Source organism: Nyctibius grandis, unplaced genomic scaffold (genome assembly GCF_013368605.1).
Source record: "Nyctibius grandis isolate bNycGra1 unplaced genomic scaffold, bNycGra1.pri S41, whole genome shotgun sequence".
In the NCBI taxonomy this organism is placed as follows: Eukaryota; Metazoa; Chordata; class Aves; order Nyctibiiformes; family Nyctibiidae; genus Nyctibius; species Nyctibius grandis.
In genome coordinates this window covers 103593-110914 of record NW_027167475.1, presented here as the reverse complement: position 1 = coordinate 110914, position 7322 = coordinate 103593, and positions in this window count along the sequence as shown.

Here is a 7322-nt window from a genome sequence, read left to right as displayed (position 1 = left end):
TTTAAAAGACATGTAGATGTGCACTTCAGGACATGGCTTAGTGGTGGACTCGCCAGTGCTGGGGTAGTGGTTGGACTTGGTGATCTTAAAGGTCCTTTCCAATCTAAACGATTCTGTGATTCTAACAAAACTACAACTGGATGTAACATCCCATTCAAAGCTCCACTTGCTGTTGGTGACCATCAAAGGTGGGTTTCCCACTAGTGATGTTCTCCATCTTTCTTCACTAGGATGTGGTGTATGCTCTCCGCATCATGGTGGACGGTAATCAGGGTTCTCTGCCACTTGTTCCCAATTCCTTTTAGCAATTGACTCAAGTCGTCATAGAATCATAGAATCATCAAGTGGTTTGGGTTGGAAGGGACCCTAAACATCATCTAGTTTCAGCGCCCCTGCCATGGGCTGGGGCACCTTTCCACTAGACCAGGTTGCTCAAAGCCTCATCCAATCTGGCCTTGAACACTGCCAGGGAGGGGGCATCCATAGCTTCTCTGGGCAACCTCTTCCAATGTCTCACCACCCTCACAGGAAAGAATTTCTTGTTAGTATCTAATCGAAATCTCCCCTCTTTCAGTTTAAAACCATGCCACCTCATCCAATCACTACTTGGCCTTGTAAAAAGCCCCTCTCCCACTTTCCTGTAGCCCTTCAGGTACTGGAAGGCTTCTCTAAGTTCTCCCTGGAGCCTTCTCTTCTCCAGGCTAAACAGCACCAACTCTCTCAGCCTTGCTTCATAGCAGAGGGGCTCCAGCCCTCTGATCATCTTTGTGGCCTCCTCTGGACTCGCTCCAACAGCTCCATGTCCTTCTTATGTTGGGGCCCCCCAGAGCTGGACACAGCACTGCAGGGGGGGTCTCATGAGAGTGGAGCAGAGGGGCAGAATCCCCTCCCTCGACCTGCTGGCCACGCTGCTTGTGATGCAGCCCAGGATACGGTTGGCCTTCTGGGTTGCAAGCGCACATTGCCGGCTCATGGTGAGCTTCTCCTCGACCATCACCCCCAAGTCCTTCTCCTCAGGGCTGCTCTCAATCCATTCTCCGCCCAGCCTGGATTTGTGCTTGGGATTGCCCCGACACAATCGATACAGTCTCAGGGCTTTCATCAGGATGTGTGTCAGAATGACAAAGATTTTGTTCATTGTCAAGACACATGTCTTGGGCCTTAATGGTATTATTGTCACCGAAATTGGAAATAAAACTCCTTAGCACTGGGTTTAGCATTAATGAGCAGGCGTTATTTTTATTCAGCCAAGGGACGTGGGGGATCGCTCCACCTAACATGTCCACCTAGGGACGAAATCACACTCATTATATACATTATAGAAAAATAAATATTCATTAAATTCCTGAGAAAATCCTGCCTATTCCAAGAAACCTTATGCATATGCTAATATATTACGTAACCATCTTTGCGCGTGCGTACTGAATTGGGGACGGGGCCTTGGGCCTTAATGGTATTACTTTCACAAATAAATCCTTGCTGTTCCTGTACAACACGTGTCAACATCAACACTTTGCCAGTTGTTCCTGTTTTGTTGGGCCTATACTCTATAGAGTGTAGAGTACAGTCCCAACTATACAAGGTGCTTAATCCCAACGCAATGATTGGGTATAAGGTCTCTACTGAAGCATTGCGTATTGTCAAAACAAAAGCTGTGGCTTTACTGTTGCTGGTGTCCTAAGTGAAATTAACCAAATACCACCAAGACTGGAAATCCTTTTGGAATGGAGTTGCATTCTAACAAACTACCTTTCAGTCTCGGTGGGTGAGGTGCCCTCATCGCCTTCCCTTGTAATTGCTGTTACAGTAGATTGCACCCATAACTGAGAGCCATGCATGGCACAGAACGTACTATAGTTACCGTATGGATTAGCATAAACAAAAGAAGTGAGGGTCTCCACTCCATGCATCAGGCTTGTTGGTGTGTACACTGAATTTGATCCATGCTGGCAGTTATCACTCCTGCAAGACGGATGAGCAATCTTCCAATGGCTAACCTGATCTCCAGGGGAGGTGTGCTGGTATCATCCCCAGTATCGTTCCCAGAAAGAGAAAACAACACAAATGTCAGCGGGGTTTTTCCAGACAGGTGACCCCCTTCTACTTAGTGGCTCAACTTGCTTAATTGCTTGGACTAAAGACAAAAGTCCCTTTTCCCACTCAGAATATCTCTGTTCTGTCTCTTTAAATGCAGTCGAGCTAAACATTAAAGGTCTTTTTGTCCCGTTTGCCTGGTTTGGAGTAGATTGCAGTAAATATCTTGTTCTGCAAAACCCCATTCTGCTATAACAGGGTCACAGGGGTGGTACTGGCCCCAGCGACTGATATATGTTTAATCCCTGTATTAGAGTTTTGATTGTCTCTTCATGTTCTGGCTTCCATTTCCGTGGTTTTCCCTTTCATAAAAGTGAGTACGATGGGGAGTAATGACAGAAAATCCAGGTACGTGTTTCCTCCAGTACCTGAAGTACCCATAAATTGTTGTAATTCTTTCCTAGACTGGGGCATCTGCAGTTGTTCTATTTCACTTAGGGTGTCTGGTGGAATTGTAGCACTACCTGTAATCCACCAAGTATTAAAAATTGTGGGTGAATGTTTATACCCTGTGGGAGTCGGTTGAAGTTATATTATATACCTTCCCTAGGAAAAGCAAATTTCTTTTTATCCTCCTCCTGCAAGGGGACCATAAAGAATATCTCTCTGACATCTAGCTCTGCCATCCACGGGTGTGCGGCTGCTCGGAGAGTGGCTGTTAACTTTGCCATATTGGGTACTGCAGCTGTTAGTGGAGCTGTGTTGGCATAACAATATATGATAATATCTTATTATGCTGATAATCAATTGTCAGGTGCCATCTCCCATCCCGCTTTTGCACTGGCCAAAAGTGTGAATTGTACAGGGGGTGGGTTCTGGAAATAATGTGCTGTTTTTCTAAATCTGTTATTACGTCTGACATTCCATTTCATGCCGCAGCAGAAATCACACACTGTGCTACATTGGTAATTTCTGGGCTGCGCAGAGTACACGCACTGTAGCCTCACAAATTCTACCGGGGTTGGGGTCGGTACTTGAACCAAAGGACCACACGCTGCTGTCTGACAGGTGCCAGCTTCGTCCAGGCAAAACATCGAAACCCAAAGTATTTTCATTCTGCTTTTTAACCACAAAGCGAGTAGAGGGCATGCGCTTCTCACCCGGAAGACATAAATTCATTGTTGCAGTTTGACAAATAACACTTGCTCTGTTTAACCTGGTGAATTTAACACTTTCCCACCCAGGCTGCATACCCAGCTTCTCAGCATCCTGTTGTGTTAGCATTGAAATTTGTACTTCTGTGTCTATTAGAAATTTCAGTCGTCGTCAAGGACCAAGTGGAACCAGAGTGCAAGTGCCTCCTTCATTTAGTGGCTTTAAAATTGCATAATGTACCGTGGTACACACCCAGTATCATACTGTGGTGGGATATCAGGGTATCACCAGCTTCTCCTTGTTTGTGCATGGCTGGTATGCAAGTGGCTTTCATGACAGCAGTGGCGAGCTCACTTAGGGAACAGATGGGAATTCTGCAAGGTTCACCTTGTTCCAAGGCATCTATTCCCCCAGCCCAGCAGGCTACACTACTGGTGATGATAGAATGGGCTTCATTCACTGGGTCAGGTCCTAGGTTTAAGAAAACTCCCTGACCCCAATAACTGTTTGCTTCATCTTCACTCAACTCAGTCGCTGCCACTCAGGCAGACACGCCACAAATATCCAGTTTCAGTTTCACCTGGCTTTCTGCTGTATTTCTCTTATAAGTTTGCCAGTTGTAACTCATCCCAGGGAGTGGTTCATGTAGTATGTCGCTGAGCAGCACCCCAAGGTCCTTCAGAGTATTCTGCTTTAATGATGGGTTAAGCCTCATATTCAGGGGAATCTAAGGGGAACAGGGGTTCATAACTTCCCTCATCAGAGTCAACAGGATCGCCCCAAATATAACCATCCCACTCCTCTGGGGACACTCTCAGTTTCCTAATTCACATGGGGTTAGGGGGATGCGGGACCCGCATTAGCATCATCTCGATCATTTCTTCCAACTTTTGTTTTTTCTACTTTTCTTCCTGTAACTGCTTCTGTAGCTGCTCAATTGGCAGCTACAGTAACAGCTCAGCTCCTTCCTGCCTTCTATTTCTTCTCTCAGATCTTCTCTCTCTCTGTTATTATATTTCCTGTCCTGACAGGCAGCTTCTAGGCAGGTGCCTAACATCCTACAAAGAATTCCTTTTCTCTTAACTTCTTCAGCATTTCCTCTTGCTAATTTTAATTGTTCTTTGATTGTGCATCTGTCACCAGATTCCACAACTTCCCTGGGCAACCTGTTGCAGTGCTCATAGCAGAAATGATCCAGTCCCGTCATCATCTTCATGGCCCTTTGTCGGACTCTCTCTAGTATGTCCATGTCTCTCTTGCACTGAGGAGCCCAGAATTGGACCCAGTACTCCAGCTGTGGCCTCACCAGTGCCCAATAAAGGGGAAGGATCACCTCCCTCATCCTGCTGGCAATACTTTGCCTAGTGCAGCCCAGGATAACATTCACCTTCTTTCCCACAAGGCCACATTGCTGGCTCATGCTCAATTTGGTGTCCACCAGGACCCCCAGGGCCTTTTCTGCCTAGCTACTTTCCAGCTGGGAGACCCCCAGCACATACTGGTGCAGGGGATTGTTCGTCCCCAGGGGCAGGACTTGGCACTTCTCCTTGTTGAACTTCAGGAAGATCCTGTCAGCCCATTTCTCCATTTTTCCAGGTAGGAAAAGCAGTCACTTGAGACCAAACACTCTATGGACAACCTTGCTCCTCACCTCCCCAACCCCACCATTTCTCTGATCAGGCCCTGGGCCTTGCATCACCTCTCCTTATATCAGACTTCTCCACTGAAGTCTGCAGCTGGATATTACAGCTCCGTGGCACCAATGCCCACCTGCTTTCCTCAGAGAAGTGGCTGCACACAGGCACAGGAGGACTCCTCCTCATTGCCAAAAAACACAAGTTACACATGATGCAGTTTCATAAGCTTTAAAACACTCTCCTCTACTACATGCCATGTCCAAGATGCATCTAACGAGGTCCGCCTTCCACTAGGGATATCTGTAAAAGAACTGTTTTAGACAGAGAGCTGGGCAAGGAGAGATATAAACATAATTAAGGAGTTGACTCAAGAGTTAGTTAAATTCCCAGAGATGGGGCAAATCTCCAACTCCCTGAAGCTCAAAGCCACAAGAAGTAGTTTGGAGGTATGTGAATGGACAAAGAGCAAGGGGACGGGGAAATCTGGAGAGCAATGGGAAGGGCGTATGTCCAGCTAGTCTGCTGAAAAGGTGCCCTTGGACATGGTCATTTAATTAGGAGAGTTGGGAACACCTGAAAGGTGAGGGAGATTAAACAGAGAGTGTAAAAGACAGAGTAGTGGCAATGCAAGTACAGGGGGAGATTGATACTTCTTCTCCTATGATTAATGCACTTCCTGGAAATCCCCATTCTGGCATGGTGGGAAAACATTGCCATATTATTGAAAGTACTCAGGTGTTTGAGCTTGAGCTTGGACCAGCTGGATTTTGAAAACCTCCCAGAACTGAGACTGCACAGCCTATCGTGGTGAGCTGTAGCCTGGTGTGAAGACTGATTTGGGGATATTCCCCTCTACAGGCTGAATTTCCCTGGGAACACTCAATCCTTTGTCAAGCACAAAGCATCTTCTCGTTCTCCACTGCTTGAAGGGTGTCCTGGTTTGGCCTAAAATAGAACCAATTTCCCTTTCAGAGATTTATACTTTCAGCTAAGTCTCTTCTAAGTAACTGCACATTCTGAAGCTAACTGCACGTTTAGCAGACAGTGTCTGCTTCTAGGACTGATGACACTCGAAGTTCATAGTTATCGCTGAGGTGCCAGTAGAAATGTTATGCAGAAAGGCTCTTGCTGTACTTATTCTTAGAGAAACCAAGGTCACTGCTAAATTCCTCGCTGATTATGAGTGAAGAGCTGTAGAAGGGTTGCACCTCCAGGGAGGAGCAGATAGGACATGTGACCCAAAACTGACCAACAAGGTATTCCTTCCCATACACGTCATTCTCAGTATAAAGCAGGGGGATCACTTGGGTCTCGCCCTCTTCTGCTATGGCCAGCGTCCCAAGAGCACTCTGTCCATTTTCCTGATGACCCTGGTCCTGATCCGTGTATCCCTGAATCTTGTTCCTGTCTGTCGCTGGGCCCAGTTCCCGGAGCCTGCCCTGCAGTGCCAGTGGTGACGTGACCAACATTGGGGGAGCATGACCTTGGTTTTGTACATATTCAATTATTTTCCATTATTATTATACGCTTTTTCATTATTATAGTTTATTAAAACTTTTTTAATTCTCCAACCCGTAAGTCTCTCTCCTTTTTCTCTTTTCTTTCTGCTTCTGGGGAGGGAGGAGTGTTAATAGAGAGCGTCTGCCACTGGTTTACTAGCCAGCCCAGCCTTAAAGCATGACAAAGGGTTGTGCCGCGTTGCAGAGGGGTGCGCTGGGTCCCCCATGCGCAGAGTCACCGCTTGTAACCGGAAGGTGGAAGAAGAAGGTGGAAGAGCAGGAAGGGTGTGAAGTCCTCCGCGAGGTCAGGAAACTCAGCAGCAACAAGGCTGGGTTCACCGCTACAGACCTCTGTCAGCTTCTCCACCCCCAATTTGCTCTCACCTGGGATCTCCACCCACCCGAGCTGCTCGTGGGGCTTTCTGGAGGCAGGGTAGACACCCTACATATTCTGCACTGGGATGAACTTGGATCCTTCAGCCCATCTGCAGATCTGGGCCAGGGGTGGGACAACGCTGGGGAAGAGCAGCATGGTCAGCAGTCCCACCGATACCAGATGGTTTAGTAAAAGTGGCCTCAAAGTAGGCCTCAGAGTAGGCTCTAAAGGCCTACTCTGTGTAACCTTGCAACAGAACCAATTGTCCTTTCAGTAATTTTTCTTTCAGCTAAAATAACTGCACTTTCTGAAGCTAACTGCATGTTTTGAGAATGCCAATCGGAATACAACACTCTGATATTCACAAACTCTCAGGGTCAGCGTAGTGTTGGAGCCCAAAGAGGCTGTTTATCAAATCCCAAAACCCAAATCGAAACACAAGCTTAGAGCATTTCTCGGGGTGGCCGGATGGTGTCGCCTCTGGATAATGAATTCTGGACTCATTGCCAAACCCTTATATGAAGCTGTACAAGGGGGAGGAAATCTCCTTGTTCAGACTCAGGAGTGCAGAGATGCATTTGTAAACTTAAAACAGACTTAATGAGCGTTCCAGGTCTCGGC